The sequence below is a fragment of the Vigna umbellata genome, chromosome 1 (assembly GCF_029865625.1).
Source record: "Vigna umbellata cultivar VRB3 chromosome 1, Vumbellata_1.0, whole genome shotgun sequence".
In the NCBI taxonomy this organism is placed as follows: Eukaryota; Viridiplantae; Streptophyta; class Magnoliopsida; order Fabales; family Fabaceae; genus Vigna; species Vigna umbellata.
In genome coordinates, this window is record NC_142165.1 from 82,706,741 (window position 1) to 82,721,644 (window position 14,904).

General features: G+C 31.9%; 1 long non-coding RNA gene across 2 annotated transcripts; it reads left to right on the forward strand.

Annotated features, from left to right (window-relative positions):
• The first annotated feature begins 8,367 nt into the window (after positions 1 to 8,367).
• On the forward strand, positions 8,368 to 10,425 carry LOC148206608 (uncharacterized). Of its 2 annotated transcripts, none has more exons than XR_015786161.1 (3): positions 8,368 to 8,789; positions 8,972 to 9,058; positions 9,967 to 10,425. It is a non-coding gene; the product is annotated as an uncharacterized LOC148206608 (long non-coding RNA). The 2 variants fall into 2 exon arrangements; XR_015786162.1 differs by lacking the exon at positions 9,967 to 10,425 and adding an exon at positions 9,464 to 9,959.
• The last annotated feature ends 4,479 nt before the right edge of the window (positions 10,426 to 14,904 follow it).

The following is a 14,904-nucleotide window of genomic DNA, read 5'->3' on the forward strand; positions in this document are numbered from 1 at the left end:
TTGGACAATCTCTCCTCTACAAGACTCGGATAGCTGCATCTGCATGTCATGGTTTTTTAACCTCTCTTGAAACCCTCATGCATTTAGCATTTAGCATCTATAAATAAGGGTGTTGTGCTTCCTCCAAAACCACATAACACACTTTCTCAAGCTCTCCCTCTCATTTCTCTTTGTTCTTTCTTTTTTTATTGTTTTGTATCATGGGTTTATATTTACTCTTGTAAAGAGTTTCTTTTGCTATTTCTGATATCTTTAAAATTTTCAAGTTTCAGTTGTACCTTGAGATATTTGCACATACACTATGAATAAATCTTTAAGGATAGTGATTATTCACACATTAGGAAATCCATTTAAATTGTGTTCTTATCAAATTCTCCAACAAATTATACCCAAAACTTTCGAGACATACAATGGTTTCAAATTTACAGGGTTGAAGAATGCTAGCAACGCACTCCTTCTGACATACTTTTTACTATTGGTTAAAAATTTATTAATAACCACAAAATAATGTGTAAGAAGTGAGTCCCCTAGAATTTTGTGGTCTAATAAATTGCACCAAACATTTAAGAGCCTACACAAATGAGTACTTACTAGCATTTCTCACTTAATAATTCCAAATTATTCTCAGGTAACGAAGAACTAACGAACTTGCTTAAAGTTCCATCAATCAGTGTGCAGAACAATGTAGTAAATACTCAATACCATTTTTGACTGAAACTGTAGCATCTTGGCAAGAAGACTCCGGATACTTACGAAAAATTCAAATACTTGCCCTCCACACTAAAAGCAAAAACGAAAGAAGAACAGATTCTCTCTGAGACACACAGGGCAATAATGATTAAGGTTAACCCAATACTCCTCGGAGTTGAAAGACCACCATTAACAGTATGTGATAGCCAAAAAAGATTGAAATGTCTTACCTGATCATCAAAGAGACCAACTCGAACGTTCCACCCTTAGATTGTTCCTCAAAGTCCCAACACAAGACCTATGCCTAGGAAGAGAGTCAGATACAAAGAAGAAATAAAAAATAAAAATGAAGCACCCATTAATCAGAACAAAATGTTTAACGGGAAATCAATCATCAAATCCCAGAAACAGATAAACAGAGCTCCAAGTAAGATCCTTCCTTAACACATATCAAAGAGGTATAATAATCACTTAGAGTTAAATAATTCAATCCGATACAAAAATGTTACTAATCATTTCTGTGACACGACAAGCGGCATACCTTTGAGTGAGGAGCTTGGTTAGTTTGACTGATGAGAAAATGTGTGTACGGAAAGAAATTGAGGGAAAATTTTTAAGGTGTTAAGCATAATGGATCGGGACGGGCACTAGTTTTGATGATCAGCAACCTAACAACCACTTGGTCTCTGTCTCTCACTCTTTGGTTAAGGTTGTCTTTCCCGAAGCACGACGCGCGTGAGTGGGAGTGACTTCGCGCTATGGTTGAAAATATTGCTGCTAAGTGACGTCGTTTTAAAATGGTTCCCACACACGCGATTGAAGCGCGTGTAATGAGGGTTAAGAACAGAAGTAGTGGCAGCGTTTGTATTGGGTTTAATGTTTGGATGAGTTTTCCCTTTTATCAAACAAAGAAGACGACAATTGGTACTGATCAACATTGTTGGGTGTCCTTACTATGAATTTAAGTTCAGCAGCAAGAATCTTACAGTGTGTCTGTTGTTCAGTATCATCCAATCTATTTAAAATATGATGCAAATATGGAAGCTGAACAGAGAAAATAGAAATACTAAAAATGGAGGACTATAATCATCTAAATTAATAAATGAAAAAAATTTATTATATATATATATAGAGAGAGAGAGAGAGAGAGAGACTTACGACCAATTTGAAGTCCTTGAACAAATAATCTATCATTAGATAAACTTAAAACTTAAACTAATTACCTAAAACAAATCATATAAGATAAAGAACAAGGTATACAGATAAAGAAAAAATGTTTGATGAATATTGAAAAATACATCAAATTTTGATGAAAGAAGAAGACGGATATAAAGAAAGAGAAATAAATTAATGAAAAAGAGTTGAGAGAGAAATAATTAAAGAAAATGAGAAATTTGAGAGGAGTTGTGAGAGAATGAAAGAAAACGAGTTGAAAAAGAAATTAAAGAAAAGTAGTTAAAAGAGAAAGAAATTGAAGAGATGATATGGTCTTTATCAGTCTACCTCTCAAGCAAATTCATCAACTTTCTAAAGTTATAAGGAAGGAAGACAGGTATAGACAAAAGTAAAATTGGTATAATTTAAAGCATCTACCAAAGCATTTCAAAAGTAACATACGTAATTTGCATCATAATATATTTCATGCAAACAATAATATGTATAACATCGACTTTAAGTTATAGAAAGAAGACGGGTATAAACAAGAATAAATTTGGTGTTTATAGGTTAGGCTACAGAAACAAAAAGTATTGTGTTACTTTAAGAGAATGTCATAGAATAATTATAGTACAAATCATAAGTGACGTATGCCATTTATTCCATGAAAAGCTTTCAAAATCAAAAATTAGATTTGATAAAATTTACTTATAAAGTTTATGGGAAGAAGACATATTTAGACTTTATATGTTATAAAGTTACATTACTTTGAAGAAAACAACACAATCTGAATATAAAGTTCATATAATCTAATTAAACAACTATATAATATTTAAATGGTGACATATGTGATCCGCTCAATCATATATTTTCTAACAAAAGGTATGTTCACTAGTGCAGTCAAGGGAAACGACAACAATTATTTTCGTCTATAGGCAGCAGTTCCGCAACTGAAGTATATACAGACGAGGCAAAAAGGTGTAGGCTTTTACCTTGGTTCCTACTGAACCGAGACAATATGTCAGACTCTACTGTCTCAGTTGGGACTTGAACTGAGGGAGTAGAGTGTTTTTTATTTTATTTTTTTACGTTCGGTTTCGTCAGCTTTTCTGCCTCTCGCGAGACTGATCGGTTATGACCTGCGCTCACCATCTATGTTGCTTCGAATGTGGAAACCACCACAGCCATACTGAACCGCAAAAGAAAATACACGAGCAAGACCATGAGATCAAAAACCCAACTCGAAACGAAAACCCTAAATCCTTAAATCGCAAAATCAGAGAATAATTAAAATCCTAATTTCAAATCTCAAGATGCACCTAAGTTGTCGAAGTCGCCTCCCTTCCTGCATAAACGAACCAACACCGAGAAGAGAAATGGACTTTTCCCTCCATGCGAAACATGAACTAGAGTTGGAGAAGAGGGAAAGGAGGTTTGTGTCTCCCTTACTACGAGGCGAAACAAAACGAGAAGAAAAGAAAAAGATGAAGATGGGTGCTTCCCCCTTCTTGTGAAGCCACGATAGAGGAGTGAAGAAGAGAACAAATCATTGTGCGAAAAGAACCCCAAGGGCGTCAGAGAGCAGCGGTGCAAAACCTAAACAAAGGCATTCTGTCTAAAAGTGCCTCTCTTCTCGAAATTTAAACCTTAATGCATGTTATTACCTCGGTCTGTAGGCAAACTGAAGCATAAAACGCATACGACATCGGCTAAGAGGGAACCGAGGCAATAGAGGTTACAAAAAAGGATTTTGGAACGTTCGATTTCAGAGGATGTGTGCATGTGGTAGGACATACTACCTCGGTCCATGGGCAAACCGAAGCATAAAGAGCCTACAACATTGGCTAAGAGGGAACCAAAGCAATAGAGTTTACCAAAATGGATTTTGAAACGTTCGAACTGCCTCGATCCTGAGCAACAACATAGGCAGTATACCCGTTCGACATCGGTTCTATATGAACCGAGGCAATAGAAATTACAAAAATGGATTTTGGAAAGTTCGGTTTCAGAGGATGTATGCTTGTGGCAGGACAGAATGATATAGAACATTTGGTTAAGAGGATGTTAGATTCTGGCAGGAGATACTGCCTCGGTTCTGAGCAACAAACGAGGCAGTATAACCGTTCGACATCAGTTCTAGTTGAACCAAAGCATATAATATCGTCATAACTACGAAAATGCCATCGCGTTATTATACGCTTCAATTTTTGTGACATTGAAGGTATACAGCGCGTTAATTTTTACTAGTGGTTATGTAAAGTGACGTCCTAAAGTTTATGATAGAAACACAGCTAAATAAAAATATAAAATTGGTTTTCATTCCTTAGGTCACTAAATGCATAATTGTGTTATTTTTAGATAACAACACACAAAAAAATTGTTCTACATTTTAAAAGCAACACAAGTAAACGATCTATGACACCTTTTGAGCAAATAATAATTTGTGTAACTTCAACCTTTTGAAGTTAAGGAAGGAAAACCATTAGATACAAAAATAATTTTCATGTAACACAAAGATTGTATTTCAAAAATAACACATGTAATATGTCCTACAATACCTTTCCGGCAAAAAAAAAAAATTGTACATTAACTTTTTTAAATTATAAAAACAAGACAAGTAAAAATAAGAATAAATTTACTGTTGACATGTTAAGCTACATAAATGAAAATATGTGTTGTATAAGAGAATAATGAAGAACAAATTATGAGTGAGTATCTCATTCATTTGATTATATGTTTTAAAAAACAACATCAAAATATTCAAACATATTGGTATATAGTTCATATATTCAAACAAAACAACATCAAAATATTTCAAGAGGGACATATGTGATTTGTTTAATGATTCAAACAAAAAGTAAGTTGTGTAACATTTATTTCCTAAAGTTTATGGCGAAAACATAGATAAATGAAAATAGTTAGTTTGTTCTTCATATATTAGATATCACTTAATGCATAATTCTTTTAGTTAAAAATAATATATATAACTTGTTTCATGATTTCTTTCATCTCAACAATAATTTCTGTAGAAACAATAATAAATTTAGTGTTGATATTAGATTACATAAATGACAAAAAAAAAGTTATTTTGAGATAAGTGTAGAACAATTATACCAGATTTCAATAATGACGTTTATCATTCATGAGTTTCTGTACGAGTAATGGTGTTTAAGATTAAAGACATGGTTAAATAAATAATTTAATTAATAAATATTAACGTATAAGTATGCTGTCCAATAATTAAAAAAAAGGAGATTACTTTTTTCCATATAAATTATGAAGTATATAATATCTTAGAAAAAACTGTTTATATATAAATAAAAATAAGTTATGTGCAAATCCTTAATTATTTTAATAAGATAACTATAGACCATTTATAATTTATTGCAAAGCTCATGTTAAACAAATTGGTCTAAATTCTCTTATTGACCATTTTTGTACTTTATTAAAAATGGACTTTAGACAACGGTTGTGGTAAAAATTGAAATAAAAAATTGTCTGTTGTCTTGATTCTGGATTCAACTAAGGTCATAGACCCTTTAATTAATTAATTTCAAGAGTCTACGACATCAGTTGGACATAGAATTGAGACAATAGATCCCTTAAATTGATTAATTTTAAGGGTTTTTGGTATAGTTTCTTAAAGAATCAAGACAATAAACCTATTTGGTTTTTGGTTTCCTGCTTTGATTTTTTGAACTAGGACAAAATCATGACTTTTTTGCTTTTCTTTGGTTATTTGTATATTTACACTAGATATTAAACTTAGGAGTCCTAATAAAAGTTTAATTGTAATTTAAACAGAAAAAAAGTAAAATATATTATATAAAAAATGCATGAAATATGAAAACAAAGTACATTTAGGTGTAACAACCATGTTTAACATGGATCCATAGATATAGAGTTATCCAATAGCACATTTGCAACAAGATTGGTACACATAAGTCACTATAAAAAAATAGATATTTAGTGTCGAAAAATTGACTCTAATATGCACAAGAACAACGTTAACTAATTATTAATATAATATTTGTGTTATATGCACATGCGACTCTAAAATCATAATTTAATCATAATTGTTAATTTATTAGCATTGATTTTTGAAAATCGATTATAAGTTAACATATTCAACATTAATTTTTAAATTAATTTTTTAATTAAAGTAGTGTATCAGTTAAATCGATTTTAATGCATTCTAATTTTAAAATATATTTTTAATATTAGATTAATTTGTGTGAGGTTAACCGATGCGAATAATAATAACTTTAAAAAAATCTCGTATAATACCTTTATATATGTTCAACAAATATAAAAAAATAGAAAAAAAAATACAATAGATGAAGGAGATAAATATGGATGGGGAAATAAGTATAAATGAAGGATATGAGGAGAGGAATATAGATGAAGGAAGAAAACAAATATAGATGAAGGAGATGTGTGTGAATAAAACAATTGAGTGTGGATGAAAGAGATAAATATGAGTGAATATGAGTGTAGATAAGAAAGAAGAAATTTGTGTGTAAAAAATAGTGTCATCTTTAAATCTAGTAGTTTAGATTAAAAATAATATATAATTCATATTCATTCTCATGAACGCACACAAATTCATATAATATATATATATATATATATATATATATATATATATATATATATAAACATGGGCTTAACTTACATTAACTTAAATATTAAAAATAAATAAGATGATATGATTTTGAAAAGTTTCTTAAATTATCTTTGTAATTTTATCTTTTAATTAAATATATAAATTTGATACAAAATAAGATTTCTTTTTGTAATAATATTTTGGGGTTTTGAGTTACAAGAACTCAATTTTGTTCTTATTAGAATAGTCTAAATTGATTAACCCCATGACTTATCTTTCACATTTTCGTCTTTTTTGCGTGTGACATCAATACCATTTCCCAAACTGAATATAAGAATGATCTCCTCTTGATTTTCTCATTAGATGGTATTACATGTACTAGTACTAAAAATGTCCATTAACTCAATACAAATCACAAATTATTTGTTGATAAGTTTGTTTCATAAATGGAAAGAAAATTCAAAAAGAATTTAGTGGAGAAAAAAATGAAAAAAGAAGAAGAGGAACAAGGTATAGAGATAAAGAAAAAATGTTAGATTAATGAAAAAGAGTTGATAGAAAAATAATTAAAGAAAATGAAAAATTTGAGAGGACTTGTGAGAGAATGAAAAAAAAAAGGAGTTGAGAAAAAAAATGAAAGAAAAGCAGTTAAAAGAGAAAGAAATTGAAGAGATGATATGGTCTTGATCACTCTGATACCTCTCAAGGAAATTCATCATCAACTTTCTAAAGTTAAGGAAGGAAGAACAGTAGAGACAAAAATAAAATTGGTATAACTTAAAGCATCTACCAAAGCATTTCAAAAGTAACATACTTAATTTGCTCCATAATACATTTCATGCAAACAATAATCTGTATAACATCGACTTTCTGAAGTTATGGAAAGAAGACAGGTATAAACAAGAATAAATTTGGTGTTTATAGGTTAGGCTACATAAATAAAAAGTATTGTGTTACTTTAAGAGAATGTCGTAGAATAATTATAGAACAAATCATGAGTGACGTATGTCATTTATTCCATATGAAATGCTTTCAAAATCAAAAATTAGATTTGATAACTTTTACTTTACAAAGTTTATGGGAAGAAGACATATTTAGACTTTATGTGTTATAAAGTTACATTACTTTGAAGAAAGAACACAATCTGAATATAAATTTCATATAATCATATTAAACAATATATAATATTTAAATGGTGACATGTGATCCGCGCAATCATATATTTTCAACGAAAGGTATGTTATGTAACGTGACTCCCTAAAGTTTATTATAGAAACATATGTTAGATATCACTTAATGCATAATTCTTTTAGTTAAAAATAATATATATAACTTGTTTCATTATTTCTTTCAGCTCAACAATAATTTATCAAGAAACAATAATAAATTTAGTGTTGATATTAGATTACATAAATGAAAAAAAAAGTTATTTTGAGATAAGTGTAGAACATATATACCAGATTTGAATAATGACGTTTATCATTCGTTAGTTTCAGTACGAGTCATGGTGTTTAAGATTAAAGACGTGGTTAAATAAATAATTTAATTAACAAATATTAACGTATAAGTATGCTGTCCAATAATTAAAAAAAGGAGATTATTTTTTTTTTCATATAAATTATGAAGTAAGTATACAATATATTAGAAAAAACTTTTTATGTATAAATAAAAATAAGGTTTAATAGCCTTTTTGTCTCTACTTTCCTTGCTTAATCTCAATTCAGTCCTCATTTTTAAAAGTGTTTGAAATATGTTCACAGTTACTAAAATTTGCATCTAATTTTTCCCTTCCGTTAAGTTGTCCCTTCCGTTAAGTGTCACCAAACAGAGTTAATTCATTAATTATGTGGCACTAGTTACTGCAACGTGTCGCTATATTGATTTGTGAACAATGATGTGTTAGTGACTACCAGAGAATATGATATTTTATTAAGTTAGGGTTTTATAATTTGGGGAAAATCTGAACCTTGTGTAACGAAATATCTCGGTGTCGCCGGAGATTCTAATCGGCGGCAACGCATCCTTATCCTCCCTCAATTTCACCTTCTCGTCGAGCCACACCACGCCGCGCATCTCCCGTGGGTGATACCAGAACTTGATGTAGTTCTTTCTCTACTCCCAGAGCTTCGCCGAGGCGACGATTTCGAACACCACGTGGCAGAGGTCCGTCCGGTCGTCGGAGTTCGTTTCATGGCACTCCCGTTGGAGAACGGAGGGTATGGCTGGGACGGTGACGGTAGCGGAGGCATTGTCGACAGGAACGGTTTTGGAGAAGGTGGCGGTGGGGAATGAAACGTGGCCGCATGCGTGTATGATTTATGCTGATGGAAGATTATGGGTATTTGTTTAGTAGTGAACTGTGATATCTAAATTCGAATATCCAGTATTTGGTCTACTTATAGTTTGTCAATTGACTAGCGGGCTTATATACGTTGCCATATTTTTTTCTGCTTATTTCATTAGTTGTGTAAGTCCAATTCTACAATGTTGGTTCAAGGATTGTTATTTTGTTTTAATCAGAATGAGGGATATGAAAGTCAGTGGATAGAGAAGACTTGTGAAGCATGTGAAAGCAGTGGATCTGAAAAGAAAGATGCAAATGACAATGTGAGCAATGTTTTATTTTATTGGGTAGTTATCTCAATGCTATGTTTGTATTGTTTCCTTTTGCTCTTCATAATATTCAATTCAAAGAATTTATAGTCTTAAACGCTGATCCATGATGATTCTTTTGTATATGTCTGGCTTGTTAACAAGAAATGTTATGCATATCCTCTTCTAGAGTAGAGTTATAATGCATTTCTTCTCTAACCTTGATATCGTATTTTCTCAACCATAGGCTCATTTTGTTAACATAAATTTGTTAGTGACGTACTGTAGAACATTATTTCCTTGTATTGCTTCCTTTTTTATATTATTCAAGTTTATATATATATATATATATATATATATATATATATATTATTTGGCCATTGCATGAAAGCCTTAATAGTGGTAATTTTGATTCACAAGAGGAAAACAATGAAGAAGTCATGAAAAATGAAGTTGAACTCGTTAAGAGCTTGAATAAGCAAAGACGACGTGCTGTGGTAGCAGTTCGTAAGGGACAAAAGACTGCTGGAGGTAGAAATTCCTACAAAGACAAAGGTGGCAGGTCATCTCACAATTCTAAAATCCAGAAACAGTTGAGCAGCTGGTGAAATATGTAGGAACCAAAACACTTGTGATGTTCAATGGTGCCATTCATGAGACACCTTAAAGTTTTGGTAGGATATTGTAGAGGACATTTGTCTGGTCAAACTTCAAAGATATGTAAAGTTCAGAAATAGGAAAACAGATACGTTATGATCGACCCATCCTCTTATGAAATACTGTTATTTGGAATGAAAATTTTGCCATTCTCTATCAGAAACTTGTCACATTAGTATATTTTTTGTGGACTTAATTATTCTCTGCTACTGCCTAGAGTTTCATGCCTATACTATTAATCATTCTAGTCTTTTCTTTTTTGGCAGTTTTTTTGGAGAAGGTGACGGTGGGAATGAAAGGTGGCTGCATGCGTGTGAGGTTGCGACGAGCTTGAGCATGTAGACGACGTAGGTGACGGAGACAAAGAGGACGAGAATGACTAAAAGCTTTGGCGTGGTTCGGTGGTGTGCAGTTGGTGTAATGAGAGTCGCAACAGAGGTTCTCATTGGTTCCAAAACTACTTTCTCCGACTCTTTCTCACCTATTGTAAATGCTGGATTTCCCCAAATTATAAAATCCTAACTTAATAAAATATCATATTCTCTCATAGTCACTTATAGGTAATAATTCACAAATGAATATAGTTAGGGGTGGGCAAAGCACACTGTACTGCATTGTATTGTAAAATTTTATAGTTAACTATAAACCAGTTTACGAAAACTGCAATGTACTTAAAAACAGTTCAAAGTAACTGAACTGAACTATTTTTTAGTTCATTTATAGTGCAGTACAATTCAGTTAACTGTTTTAAATTCACTATAATACAGTTTAGTTATCCATAACACAGAATCACATAGTACACTTTGAGTTTACCACAACAAAAGTGGAGTAGTATCTTAATGAAATAAGCCTCTACAGTCAGCCAACTCTTTGGATAATTCCAGTGAATCTTTTTGAGACATGTCAAAATTATTCTGCAGCTCAACCACTCTGGCTAAAAAGAGCTTCCACCTCAGCCATGGCAGCATTAAATTGATTTTGCAGTTCCAAATCAGACTTCACTCCTCTTGCCTCAATCAGAAACTCACACTCTTCTTCATTAAGCCCCCTAATAATTTCAGCTAGCTACAACAGGATGGAGTTTGCATCAAAAACAGAAGGCACGTCCAATGGTCTGGATGGATCAAACTCATGAATTCCTCTGACTTTGGATCCTCAATTGCAAGTCCATCACGAGGGCATTGCTAATTAAACCCTTCCTGAAGTCCCCCATCTTGTTCAATCTGACTATATTTCTTTTTCTGCAAAAAGGTTATGTTATTTGAATGTTATACTATTTATTTTATAGAGATCATGTTTTCAAAAAGTAATGTGACTAAGTTGTTCATAAACATAAAAGCAAAAAATCTATGTCCAATAGAGAGATAACTAATTGAATCAATAAGTGGTTATGTGAAACAAATATTAGCTACCCTTATCACTTATCAATATATTCAACTTCAAATGTAAAATAGCAGGAAGCTTTTGGTGTTCACTCATGTATAAGTTCTCAATAAGTAAAATAGGCAAGAAGCAATATGAAGAATTATTGTTGACTAAATAAGTTGTAAAATATAACACCTCAACTTATAGAAGTGCTTATTGTTTTCTCTTCTTCAGTGACAAGTAGTTTCCCATCCGAAATATCACAGGATGCAATTGAAATTCCCAACTGCTTCTACAATTTAATTAGCATCTTCAAATAAATATAACAGGTCTCACACTTGAAATAAATATGCCTCGTCACAAGATATTTATATTAAAGATTTCACATTAATCATACATAAAACAAATTAAAAATATGTAAATAAATACAAAAATCATATCACAAATAAGTTTGATAAGATTAAATTAAGTTAAATTTTTTTTTTAAAAATAAAAAACCTAAAATGACATAACATAACTACTACAAAAGGAAAATAAGTTTCATCATACCTCAGGTTTAGCATCTAAGACTTGTTTAAATTGATTTAAGAGCTTTGGAGGAGCGATTGAGTCATGCTCAGCTTCAAGTATAGCAATTGGAACTTCAACACCTGAAAAAGATCAAAGAAACTCTTTCACAACTAACATCTAATCACTGCTTATGAGATTTGTATCTTTATTTAACCATAAACAAATGGTAAATGAAAGAGAGCATGAAAAAGAGGTTTACAAAAAAAAAACACAAGCACTATACTGTCAAATTCACAAAAAGTTGAAGTTTTTGTCATTTGATTGAGAATTTATACCACGGATGTCATCCACAGTGATAAATGATGGATGTAATAGCATAAAAGCTTGAACAAGTTTGGTTTTTCCAAGGTTAGTCACAGTCCTAGCTGAGAGAAAGAGAAAAACACATTACATTATGTAGTTTATGCTTAAGGTGACCTGAAATTGCAAAATACAACACCAATTTAGTGGAAACTTACCACCCCAACAGAAACCAACAAATCCCATAGTAGAAGCACCTTTCCTTTTCAAGGCTTCAATAATAGGTTTTGCAATTTCAATACCTTTTCCCTGCACATTTAATAGGTAATATCATAATAACACAAAATGTATTACAGTTTACAGAAAAGTCACAATTTTTATTCATCTGAACTCAAACAGACATGATATTTGATTTGCAAATCAGACACCACATAAAATGGTGGCCACCCTTTAGGTTACAGAGTCCAAACATCTAAATGTTCCAATATAAGTTCCTTTATAATGCAAGAAAGTCATAACATATATCCCTTTTGAAAGGGAAAGGGAAAAACATTATTACCTTTGGGTTGCATAGTTCCAGCTAAAGGAGAAGTGTTGGGACAGAGTGTGGCAAAGCCTTCGACGGTGGCGAGCCTTCGAATGCTCAAAAACTGAAAACTATTATCTTCGAATCACCATCAAACTCAAAAAGAACCTAGAGTAACCAAAACTAACCCCACAGAAAAACTATTATACAACTTTTTTTATAGAAAAACTAAAGGAAGGAAAAAGGGAAGGGAAAGAAAAACCCAAACCATGCTTCGCGCTCCTCTTCGAGTGACTTCGCACCAGCTTTAATAAAGGGTTTTGTTCGCGCCCCTCAATCATCCTCTTTTGTAGCTTCAATCTTTGTAGGCAGCCTCTGGTCCATTGAATCGAGCCTCCTAGTCCATCGTCGCGAAGGAACCATGGAACTCTCTTCCAATTTCTCTCAATCCTCTCGAACCCTAGCTTCAAGGGTTTTCAATTTGGGGTGAAATTCTCAGTTAGGGAGAAACTGTGGTTCACAGTTAACTGCACTTAAATTGTGTAAAGTTCAGTTTGTTTTAACTGAACTATAAAATAGTTTAATTAGTTTTAGTTAAAATAAGTTTAGTTTTTTTAAGTATAATATAATTCAGTTAATTGTAGTTCCAGTACATTTTGGTGAATTATGCCCAACTCTAAATATAGTGGCACGTTGCACATAACTAGTGCCACATCATTAATGAATTAACTCCGTTTGGTGATACTTAACGGAAGGGACAAATTAGACGCAAATTTTACTAATTGTGGACATATTCCAAACACTTTTAAAAATGGGGACTGAATTGAGATTAGGCAACGAAAGTGGGGACCAAAAAGGCTGTTAAACCTAAAAATAAGTTATGTGGAAATCCTTAATTATTTTAATAAAATAACTATAGACCATTTATCCTCTCAAACAACATCATCCTTTCAAACAAAAGAAATATCAAGTTCGGATTCATGGACTCTTGATTTAGGAAGTCAAAAGTATTATGGATGCATTTGCGGTTTAGGTTTGAGTCTTTGTCCATCTAAAATCTTTGGAATCAATGGTTGTTGCCATAGTGGTTCATCTTCACCTTCTCCTTGTTATTTAAAATTACAAACTCAAGTCATACATATTTTATCAATATTTACTTATTTTATTACTTTTATAATAACTTGGCAAAAAATGTTCTTACTTTTTAAATAATTTTTTTCATTTCAAATATCTTCAATAACATCACAAGTCAATGAAATGAAGGCAATCATGACCTTTATATTGCAAAATTATCATGGTCAATTGTCTTCACATATTAACATTTTTCAACTATCATCAGTAATAATTCTTAAATTTGTCTAATAATTTCTTTTTAATATATTATCGACTAACTATTGTTTTTATTGTAAGTATATGATCAAGAAGTGTACTAAATGATGAAGAAAATGAAGAATAATAAGATTAATTATTGTTATTCAGACATGTTTATTTTTCCTTTTATAATTGAACATATGTTTTTTCTTAAGTTTACAAATTATTTGTATTCTTAATATTCACAGTTATTTTATATAGTAATAATTACTTTTTGGTTTCATATTATTATGATTTATTATTAACATGCTAATCAAATTAATCAAATAATTTAAATTATAAAAAAATTAAATTATTTGCATTACCAGCGGTTTCTGAAACCGAAATAAGTAAACTTAGAAATTTATGACATTTTTGGGCAACCCACACAAGTCCTGACAATTTTTGGTAACCCCAACAACTACTGACGATTTACAGGAACACTCGCAAGTAACAGCAGTTTCTATAAAAACTCCTACAACTAGCCACGATTTCAGAAACTCCCGTAAGTGGTGATGGTTTTTACAAAACCCCGCAAGTAACGACGTTCAGAAATAAATTGCCGAAAATTATTGACCAATAGTGATTTTCCTAACAGTTTTGCCAATCACGGGAAATATATTATCTTGAGTTAAAATCCAAAAATAAATCCCTGATAAAATCACATATTTTTGTAATGATTTACAAATTGTTTGTTGTATATTTATGTCAGAACCATTAAAAATCCACTCAGGGTTCGTTTTAGTGGAGTTCACGTGTCAAGAGGGGGGCTCGACACTCAGATGGTGGAAGGCAGGTGCAAGCAACTGAGTGGATGTGCATTTGACGTTGGAAGGAAAACTCTGATTTTCAGAATTTCACGCCACTCTCTACATGCACACTTCTTCCCAGATTTCTGAAAATCTCCATTCTCTCCTCCTTGTCTCTACATCTTCTTCATCTTCTCTCTATGAAATCCTCACCGTTTCTTCCTACGATCATCACTCAGGCACCATTTCTACTCCTCCGGTGTCAAGAGCTGCAGTTTGAACCGATCGGTTTTGAGTTCTGAACTGGTAAGTTTTTCTCTTCGCTAAGTCGTACGTTTTCTGACACATGCAAGCCAAGTTCTGGTTGCATGAGTTTATCATCTCATTCTAAGCACCTTTTTGGC